At 28.3% G+C, this 11,267-nt stretch overlaps 2 long non-coding RNA genes across 3 annotated transcripts; one reads left to right on the forward strand and one right to left on the reverse strand.

Moving 5' to 3' along the window:
• Positions 1–818: 818 nt before the first annotated feature.
• Positions 819–2,722, reverse strand: LOC149030572 (uncharacterized). Of its 2 annotated transcripts, none has more exons than XR_016178583.1 (5): positions 2,585–2,722; positions 2,275–2,435; positions 2,080–2,111; positions 1,891–1,927; positions 819–1,758 (listed from the first exon to the last, which is right to left on the reverse strand). It is a non-coding gene; the product is annotated as an uncharacterized LOC149030572 (long non-coding RNA). The 2 variants fall into 2 exon arrangements; XR_016178582.1 differs by having other exon boundaries at positions 2,080–2,168.
• Positions 2,723–4,878: 2,156 nt separating this feature from the next.
• Positions 4,879–6,805, forward strand: LOC149030573 (uncharacterized). The gene is made up of 4 exons (XR_016178579.1): positions 4,879–4,983; positions 5,133–5,293; positions 5,403–5,490; positions 5,643–6,805. It is a non-coding gene; the product is annotated as an uncharacterized LOC149030573 (long non-coding RNA).
• The last annotated feature ends 4,462 nt before the right edge of the window (positions 6,806–11,267 follow it).

Consider the following 11,267-nt stretch of genomic DNA (forward strand, 5'->3'; position numbering starts at 1 on the left):
GAAAATGGTAAAAAAATATATATATATAAAATATAAGTTGATCGAAAGTATTTTCTATCTTACGATCGATAGAAGATTGAAAAAAATATCGTTAAATCGATTTGATAAACGAACGTTAAGAGAGAGTTGTACGAGTTATCATCGTTTGTATTATTTCTTTTATTTTTTCTTTTTTTTCTCTCTTTTTTTTTTCTTTTGCGTGGCTGTGATATCTCCTTATTATTACGTTTGTTACAATCGATAATGTCATGTTATCAAACAATACGATTTATCGAAATTTCCGTTCATCTTCGATTGAGACATTTCACATTTTTATGTCGATATTTTAATTATTGATAAATGATATTAATTTCGTTGTCAAATAAATGACACACGAATGAATATTCTCTAATCTTCTTGCTTTTTTATTCTTCTACTTTCTTTTTTCTTATTCTTTTCCTTTTTTTTTTTTTATTTTAATCTACATAGTTTATCAATAAATCTTTCGTTTTGTTATGTTTTTATTAAAACGGTGCGAACTACCGTTTACATTTCATTTAATCTAACATATTAATTAATGATTCACACATTTAATTACATTTTAACGGAAATTTAATTGATTATTTACAAAGAAATAGATATACCAAGTATAACATTGATTTTTAATAAGAAATATTGTAATATTAGTATTGTTCATACTTTATACTTGACGAAAGTTGGAACTTTAATCGATAAGTGTATTACAACGAATAAAATTTATATTAAAAAGTAATTACAGGTAAAAAAAAGAAATATATATATATATATATATATATATATATATATATATATATATATATATATATAAATTTAATGTTATTTAATTAATGAGAAAAGCTTTGTCAGTGACGTATTTTGCGAAAAGAACAATGTACGAATCTCACGTTTCTCTGATAATACAAAAATCACACACACACACACACCTAGAGTTTAATTTCATAGATTTATTGATGTCATCAGAAATATCAACTTTTAAATTAAAAATTTGTAAGACAAATATTTCCTGGTTAATTAAAATTACATTTACAATAAATCAACTTAGTTGGATAGCATTCTGTTAGATAAGAAAAAATAAAACAACCTCGTACGTTGGTAAAACCACACGTAAGCGAAATAAGAAGAAAAAGAAAAAGGAAAAATAAAAGGAAGAAGAAGTATAAGGAAAGAAAGAATTTTTCGGCATTCTAATCACGAAATTTCATGTGGTATCGTGTTTGCTTAACGTCAAAGAAAAAAAGAAGAACCTTTAGAAAGATCGTATGAAAAAAAAAAACAAGAAGGAACACTGTATTGTGAATGACGTCATTCTATCATAAATCTTACAGTAAAAGGCTATGTACGTTGGCATACACATACACGTACAAATAAACATAAAAATATTACGTGCTCCAATGGCGAACCAAAAATGATCGTGATTAGACTAAGGACAATGTTGTTTTAATTTATTATTTCCAATTGATTCTTAATATTAATGAGATTGAAGTCTTAAGTAAAATCTGAAAAAGATATGTAGATAAATTAAACATTTTATGAACAAATATATTTAAAATCCTTTGCAAACCAGTGCAAGTATATATTCAATGATATATTTATTATGGACTTTTAAATATATATATATATATATATATATATATATATATCATATTAAGAATTTATATGTGTGCTTTCAGAAATGCATTCATACATATATCAAATGAAGGAGAATCAAAAAGATTTGTTGTTAAGTCCAACGAAGATCACCTGTAACAAAAAGAAAACTATATTAATCATACAATCAAGTGATACACTAATTGCCTGACATATAAATCGTCCAATTCGCAGATGCACTTTTACATTAAATTCTCTATTTATTTTTTTCAAATATCTATTTACCGTTGCAATGAAATATTGCCGTCGGCTCGAGAAATTCCTAGAAATAAAAATACACATTTATAATAACCTATATGTCGAGTGTATTGTTTTCTTATTCTTCCTCTCTCTCTCTCTCACTCCTTCTCTCTCACTCTTTCTGTAGTATTTCTATATGCTTATATGCTTATATTTAAAATAAATAATGCTCACCTCGCCGTATATGGAGAAGATAAAAAAAGTTGCTACAAGGTAAAAAAAGTTAGTGAATTCGTATTATAACTCTTTCCATGTTTAGAAAGCTAAAAAGAAGTAAAATATGAAAAAACTCACGTATAACATTCGTTATATATAACACCATATATATAACAGGAAGGTGTACGTTAGATAATTAATTAAAACAATTACCTGAAATTAAAGGAATAACAAAATCCGCTGCAACAAGTATACAGATGACAGATTAAAAAATTCGAAAGATTCGCCATATTGAAGTGCATAAAACAGGCGCATAAGACTGGCGCGAAAATACTGCATGCGCGAAAATGATGCGCAGTAGATCTTCTTTCCACCTATAATAAAGAAAAATTTCGAATGATTAAAAATTTGATATAGGACCACAAAAATTGTCAAAATATACTCAAAAAATCAAAATTGATCCTTTTATCCTTTATATATTATAATAGGAAGGTGTAAACCTTACAAAATATCTTTTAATTACCTGATCTTAACGGGACGATGACACTCCGATGTGTTCTCCACGAATGACGCCATGAAACTGAAGAATTCGGACGAAAGCTTGGCTGTGATTGGCTAATTCATTTTTTTGACCATGAAAAGGGTCCTCACAGCTTCTTACACGGACAGAATCTGACCTTCTTTATGACAACGCTGGTCAAACTACATATGAATATTTATTTATTAAATAAATTAAAAATCATTTCTATTTTTCTAATAAATGTACACGTAACTTATAAATATTCTAAAAATAATGAATTGAATAAAGACAATGTAGACATTACGAAAACTTTGTCGTTTTGCACAAAAGAATACAATCGTATGGAAGAGAATTGTCGATATAAAAATGTCTAATATAAAATGCAGCATATGAAAGAATAAATTCCCAAAATACGTATCGATAAAGAATCCTTACAATTTAAATACTTTCAGAAATGCATAAGATGTGCATTATTTCTAAAATATTTACAATAACGTTTATACACGATTCACACGAAGATCATTCTACATGATTTTCTATGCTATAAGATCCTACATTCTCTTCATTCTATTCATTATTTTTAGAATAATTATAAGCAATAAGTGTTAATTTTATTTGTAATCGAAAATAAAAACATACCTTTATAACATATCAAAATTATTTTCTATTTAATGTACCTTAAATCCTATGAAATTTTGAAACTAATGTATATGAATAGAAGCAATCTGAAATGTAATTAGAGAATATTAGAATGATAAAATAATTGTTAAATAATTAATATAATTACATATTGTTATCTAATAACTTATTACATATGATCTATGTACCTTTCTCTTTAAGATTCACCTTTTAACTGAGGCATTATCCTCTATAAAAGTACTTTTATTTTAATGTTGTTTAGGTTATTTTCCAAATGCTGCCTATGTATGCAACGTAAATAACATTCGAAATAAACAGAATTTCAGATTATAATTCTATTATTTTTACACTCTTGTCACTCTACACAATACTTTACAAACTTTAATTGTAAACATTACAAAAATAATGAATAAAACAAAAAAAGAATACATAATAAGAACATTATCTCATTGCATACGAGAAAATAATCATGTAGAAAAGAAACTTTGTCAAAGAATTTAGTAAAACAATTGACAATATTTCGCTTGCCATCCTTATAAAAATAAATCCTCATCATAAAGGCGCGTTTTTACATTATCGATATGGATAATAGGGACTTTTATACTGTTGGCAAGCGATAGATTGTCAATTGTTTTACAAATTTCTTTGAAAAAGTTTCTCATCTACATAATTATTTTCTCGTATGCAATGAGATGATGTTCTTATTATGTATTCTTTTTTGTTTTATTCATTATTTTTGTAATGTTTATAATTAAAGTGTGTAAAGTATTGTGTAGAGTGAAAAGAGTGTAAAAATAAGAGAATTATAATCTGAAATTCTGTTTATTTCGAATGTTATTTACGTTGCATACATGGGCAAAGTTGGAAAATAACCTTAACAACATTAAAATAAAAGTATATTTATAGAGGATAATGCCTCAGTTAAAAGGTGAATCTTGAAAAGAAAGGTACATAGATCATATGTAATAAGTTATTAGATAACAATATGTAATTATATTAATTATTTAACAATTATTTTATCATTCTAATATTCTCTAATTACATTTCAGATTGCTTCTATTCATATACATTAGTTTCAAAATTTCATAGGATTTAAGGTACATTAAATAGAAAATAATTTTGATATGTTATAAAGGTATGTTTTTATTTTCGATTACAAATAAAATTAACACTTATTGCTTATAATTATTCTAAAAATAATGAATAGAATGAAGAGAATGTAGGATCTTATAGCATAGAAAATCATGTAGAATGATCTTCGTGTGAATCGTGTATAAACGTTATTGTAAATTTATTTAAAACAATTATGTATATCGGAAAGTATTTAAATTGTAAAGATTCTTTATCGATACAGATTTTGGCAATTTATTCTTTCATATGCTGCATTTTATATTAGACATTTTTATATCGACAATTCTCATCTATATGATTGTATTCTTTTATGCGAAACGACAAAGTTTTCGTAATGTCTACATTGTCTTTATTCAATTCATTATTTTTAGAATATTTATAAGTTACGTGTACATTTATTAGAAAAATAGAAATGATTTTTAATTTATTTAATAAATAAATATTCATATGTAGTTTGACCAGCGTGGTCATAAAGAAGGTCAGATTCTGTCCGTGTAAGAAGCTGTGAGGACCCTTTTCATGGTCAAAAAAATGAATTAGCCAATCACAGCCAAGCTTTCGTCCGAATTCTTCAGTTTCATGGCGTCTTTCGTGGAGAACACATCGGAGTGTAATCGTCTCGTTAAAATCAGGTAATTAAAAGATATTTTGTAAGGTTCACACCTTTCTATTACAATATATAAAGGATAAAAGGATCGATTTTGATTTTTTGAGTATATTTTGACAATTTTTATGCTTCTATATCGTATTTTTAATCTTTCGAAATTTTTCTTTATTATAGGTGGAAAGAAGATCTACTACGCATCATTTTCGCGCATGCAGTATTTTCGCGCCAGTCTTATGCGCCTGTTTTATGCACTTCAATATGGCGAATCTTTCGAATTTTTTAATCTGTCATCTGTATACGTGTTGCAGCGGATTTTGTTATCCCGTTAATTTCAGGTAATTGTTTCAATTAATTATCTAACGTACACCTTCCTGTTATATATATGGTGTTATATATAACGAATGTTATACGTGAGTTTTTTCATATTTTACTTTTATTTTTTAGCTTTCTAAGCATGGGAAGAGTTATAACACGAATTCACTAATATTTTAACCTTGTGGCAACTTTTTTTATCTTCTCCATGTACGGCGAGGTGAGCATTATTATTTTTAAATATAAGCATATAAGCATATAGAAATACTACAGAAAGAGTGAGAGAGAAGGAGTGAGAGAGACAGAGAGGAAGAATAAGAAAACAATACACTCGACAAATAAGTTATTATAAATGTGTATTTTTATTTCCAGGAATTTCTCGAGGAATTTTCTTCGTCGAATTTCCGACAACAAAACGTAAACAGCCGATAACATAGGTATAATAGCCGAACGTTCGACACTCCCGAGATCTCCTCTACCAAGGTTATGTAGTAACGTACCTCGTATTTGTCTTCTATCTTTCAACGAGACAACATCTACGAAAATAAATCGTATTAAATTATTTAATAATTTTATTTCTAACGTTATCGTTTTGATTTTAATAGTTTAAAAAGCTTTTCATTGCATAGAATGGTATAAAATCTGGTTTATTTTTTATGTTACTCTTTATTGAGTTTGCTGATACAATTACTGTTTTATTTAGACAACTTTAAAGATTTTTAATTAATATTTTTACTAGCATTACATACTTTGTATGTAATTTAGCAAGCAAATAGTTGCATACTTTGATAAATTTCACAAATATTTAATAACTTGAATACCATTCTATCAAAAATATTCAATGGTTTTAATGTGTGCCTTGCCTTCAGAAATGATTTACAGGAAATATTGTAATATAGTCTTTAGTATGTTTCAGCTCTTTTCAGACTTTTTATTTAATTTTATTTTATACATCGTCATCCTAAGGGTAGGATACCCATCCTGCAATCATCAATGAAGACTAAAAGTAAGTATATTTTACTATCAAACATTTCTATGATAATTTCAATTGATTTTTATTACAACAATGATATTAATTGTTCTTTTTCTTATTATGTTTCAGAAAATCATTGCAATCGAGCGCGTAGGCAATGAGGTTCTCGTGTGTTGCATCGTGTTAAAATAAAATATAAAAAAGTCGACAAGTAAATTCAGTGTTGATCGTCGTATGTTAAAGTTTCGTTTGCTCGGTTAAGAAACTCGCAAGTTTCTTTTATTCGGTTTAAACTTGTGCTCATCGTCATCCTAAGGGTAGGATACCCATCCTGCATTCATCCTGCATCTATCAAAGTGAGTATATTTTTCTATTAAACATTTTCTCAATAACTATAGAAATTTTTATATAACAACGATTTATATAATATTGTTTTTATTTGTGTTTCAGATCATCGTTGGAATGGTATATATATTCACATGTTATTTATTAAATTCATTTAAAAATTCGTTTAACACTAGATTTGTTCACTATTATTTAAAAATTTACAAACGTTGTTTAAATGAAAAAGTGGATAGAGGAAAAGAATTAATATTTATGTATATTTCATTGCAGCATTAAAAATTACCATATAATTAAAAAAAATATTCTACTTTAAAGTTAATTAAATTTAAATTTTATTAAGTTACAATTAATTTAAAATATTTCTATTTTATATATACGTAACAAAAAAGTTTGAAATGAATCAAATTTGCTCAGTCCATAAATCTAGTGTTAATTGAATTAATTGAATGTAATGCAGTTTTATAGTCATTATTTGTGCATTGTCATCGTCATCCTAAGGATAGGAGACCAATTGTGCATTCATTAATAAAGATTTAAAGTGAGTATATTTTTTTATTAAATAATTCCTTAAAAATTGTAATGATTTTCTGTAATAGTAATGATATTAATAGTATTGCTTTTTATTTCAGTTTCAGATTGCAATCGTGCACGAATGGCCCACGTGAAGTGACCAGGAGTGAAATTTTTGTTCTTGCATTTGACTGCGAGCAATGCAGTCTTTGAATTAGTGCAGTCTAGAATCAGTGATCGGGCGAGTAATAAGTTAAAATCAAACGCGAATTAGAGTCAGTGTTGTTCGTCGTATAATAAAATTTCGGTTTCGCGATAAGAAACTCATCTATAGTTTCTTATTTTCGTTTATACCGCGTTGTTAGATTCACGCGAGGTGCATTACCATGGTGCAATAGAGCTGCATCTCATTGAAATGCATTGTAAGTATTCATTTTTATTTACATTTTATTCGATTTTATTTTATAGTATTTTGGATAATATTCCAGATAACTTATCGTTTTGTTCTATTTTATTATACAGATATAACCATGGAATTTCTTCCTTTCAAAGATGTTGGATGAATTCTCCGATGGATCTTCGATGGATCTTCTTCAATGGCAAATCGAGTATCGACTTCCATCGTCAGACTACAATACTTGCTGCGAAGTAGGAGTGTTTTGGAGCCATCGCAGAACTTCTTAAACCGTAAGTTTTTATTTAAAGTCCCTCCAGTGCTCAATCATGCCGAGGATGAAAGGTCCTAATCGGCACGAGTTACTGGTTGTAATTATTTAAATAAATTATTGACGAGCACATGAGTAATTCCTTTTTAGGAGTTACTCATGAAAATTGTATATTGTATTGTATGTTTTATTATTAGTTCAGGATAGGTTTTCTTGTCTCATCGGTTAAATTCATTTAATTAATAATGCAATTAATAAATGCACTCTCTTTTTTATTACGTGTTAAAAGCATGTAATAAATGTCTTACATGCATTGCTTCGTACATAGTTTATCTAATCGAGATTAATTTTGATATATCAATATTGTGATATTTTAAATAAATGAGCAAGAAGACAAACTCATTCGCGACGGATAGACTTTGGCAGTTAAGTGGCGGCTCAAAGCCCAGTTCTTTAATTAGAACAGCCATTTAATGAAAAAGTCGTCCGAGGTTTGCAAAAAATATCCATCATCATTGTAGAGTCTTTTAATACATCCTTACCTCGAAACTATAATTGTTTCATATGGGGTAACTTTTTTTTTCATTCGCTTGTTTAAGTCATTATTCACCAAATGACTTGTAGAGTCCTTAGTCGCTTAGATGAATTTTTATTAAAATCTTTTGATATATTTATATATGTGTTAATCATATTTTTTAGATCAGGATTTTCAGCTTCTAATATACTAATCTCCCGTTTCTCCCCCCCATACTTTCTGCGTTCTCATCTATGCATGTGCCCAGGTGTTACACGTATGGGTGAGAAACAGTTAGCGTGGGTTTAGTTTTAGTTTTTTCCCCTATTGGCGGCTGTTATTGTGCTAGTGATTGCACGATGTACTTTACACCTGTGTGTACGTATTAGGTAGTGTGTATTGTACATCGTTTCGCGATATTTTTTATTCATTTAATACATCATTAAATACTCAAAGCACTACTTCCTCATATCACGTTTCTGTATTCTTATATTTATATTAAATATTTCTAATTTGTTTGATAATCTCGTTTGCATAGTATAGTTACTGCATTTATTTGTGGAAACTTTGATATACTTGTATGTTACTAGTATGCTATTATATACTAGTATATACCAGTATTTTTGAATTAGTCATATTTGCAATAATCATTAGCCTTGGCAGTCGATTACAGCAAAACGTACGTATACCCATTAGCATATAAGTTTAGAAAACGTGGTTGAGCTAGGGTGTCGGAGGTGCCCCGGGGCATGCTCTCTAGTTTAGGCTTTTGCACCCTGGTGGTATGTGTGAGAACCGTGGAGTGAGTGGGTGGGTATGTATGGTTTTTCTTAAAATGGGTAAAAATATGGATAATAGGCAGGCAGGTAGCATACTTCTCTGAATGAATGTGAAAACTTTAATTTTAAGTAGGTAGGATCCAGGAAAGGCATTAGACTTCTTACTTCCACTCCGGAGTGGAAATTCCGCCTCCTGGTTTATACAGAATTGTTACAAAATTTTATCATCTCATTCTATTATGCTTGATTTGTTCATTTATTTTGTGACTATTCTGTGATCTTTATTATGTATCATGATTCAAAGGTATTTGCAACCATTTGAAAGATTTATTTCTACTTCGATTTTACCTCGAACGAGATAGAGTCGAATCAAATTCGCAAATTCTTTGATGCATTTGATATTTAGTTTTAAGTGTTTCAGGATTAGCACTACGCACTACCGCGATTTCCTCTTACAGCTAGAAATATGTGATATAATTAAATATAATTAATTAATGAAATAAAAGTATTACAAGAAAATGCATTACAATTATTGCACTATATATTTCAATTCGATTTTATTACTCGACGTTAAAAGTGCGTAGTGTTATTAGGTCATCGAGGGAAATTATTATCTGCTTGGACATTCGATTAAATGTTCTCGTGTATTATCAATGAACTCTAAGTTCATTGATGGTCCACGAGATAGAAAAGTGAACGCGAAATGTAAATTAATTTTTGTAATAATTGAGAATTAGAATCATAACAAAATACGAGTTTATTTGCAAAATTAGTATGAAAGATCTTATCTTGCTTGCACGTAGGAAATGTCCAAATGCAGTTTTCAGGGAATGAAGAAAGAAGAGGCTTAATGCCGAAGAGGCCCCCACTTAATTGTGGCTCAAGAGGGCAACTACTAAGGCTATTGAGTTATTTTCAAAGGTTCAACAGCAAGTTCGAACCTTTCGAGAATGACTCTCTAGTCATATTTTATATTTAATTCTATTATTTCTTTGCTCGTCATTAATTTCTAGTTGTAATTGGAGATGATGGACCATTCCATCTCCTTGGGACACCAAATTCGTGTCTATATCGTCAAAAAGATGCATATGTGTTTATTTAGTTCGAGACAAAATATTTCAATTCCCCTTTTATTACATTTTGAAATCTAATTTTTATCTTTTGAATATTAAAGTAATCTCTCTTTTCCTTTTTTTGTTTTTAAGATTTTTAGCTGTTATCGTATTTTATTAAATTTGTAATTTTCTCTTTTCTATATAATGCAGTTTAAAAGTATTCTCTAGTTACTTAATACTTGTACTTGTATTTTTTTTATTTTTTGTAAATGTAAAATCACACATTTAAATTCAATTTTATTGCAAACAGTAAATAGAGATTTGATAAAAATAAATAGAAAATTCAATTTGAAAAGTGCATCTGCGAATTGGACGATTCATATGTCAGGCTACTATATATCACTTGATTCTATAACTAATATAGTTTTCTTTTTGTTACAGGTGATCTTCGTTGGACTTAACAACAAATCTTTTTGATTCTCCTCCATTTGATATATGTATGAATGCATTTCTGAAGGCACACATATAAACTCCTAATATGATATATATATATATTTAAAAGTCCATAATAAACATGTCATTGAATACTTGCACAGGTTTACAAAAGATTTTCAATATGTTTGTTCATAAAATGTTTAATTTATCTACATATTTGTTTCAGTTGTTAGAAGAAAAAAAAAGAGAAAAAATAGAAGAATAGTAGAATATAAAATGAAGGATTCACGTTGTTCGATGTGTCTTTACGTTATTGGCTTTTTTAAAATTATTATTATTATAATATTTTGTAGAATTGCGCGTTCGTTTTATCGCATTGAAGAAATGATTGCGAAGGTCAATAGCGAAGTTGAAATGCCGATTGAAGAAAGATATATTACTCGATGAGTTTCCATCATTACGTATCAATCAATCTTTCCATATTTCTTAGTACTTTTGCAAAAGTAAATAAATGTCTATATATATATACATGTATATATGTTAACATACTTATACAAAGAAATTGGAAAATGAGATCACAAACGTCTTTGCACCGGACGATATCAACAAAGATAAAAATAAGTATTGTACCTCGTGAGAAAAAGCGATGATAACAAGCCTATGGAATTTTCATTATGTCATAATAAATTTCCCCATAAAGTACAACGGCCCTATCAGAAAT

Source organism: Polistes dominula, unplaced genomic scaffold (assembly GCF_049000335.1).
Source record: "Polistes dominula isolate Pdom_NZ unplaced genomic scaffold, Pdom_raw_medaka contig_11, whole genome shotgun sequence".
Classification (NCBI taxonomy): domain Eukaryota; kingdom Metazoa; phylum Arthropoda; class Insecta; order Hymenoptera; family Vespidae; genus Polistes; species Polistes dominula.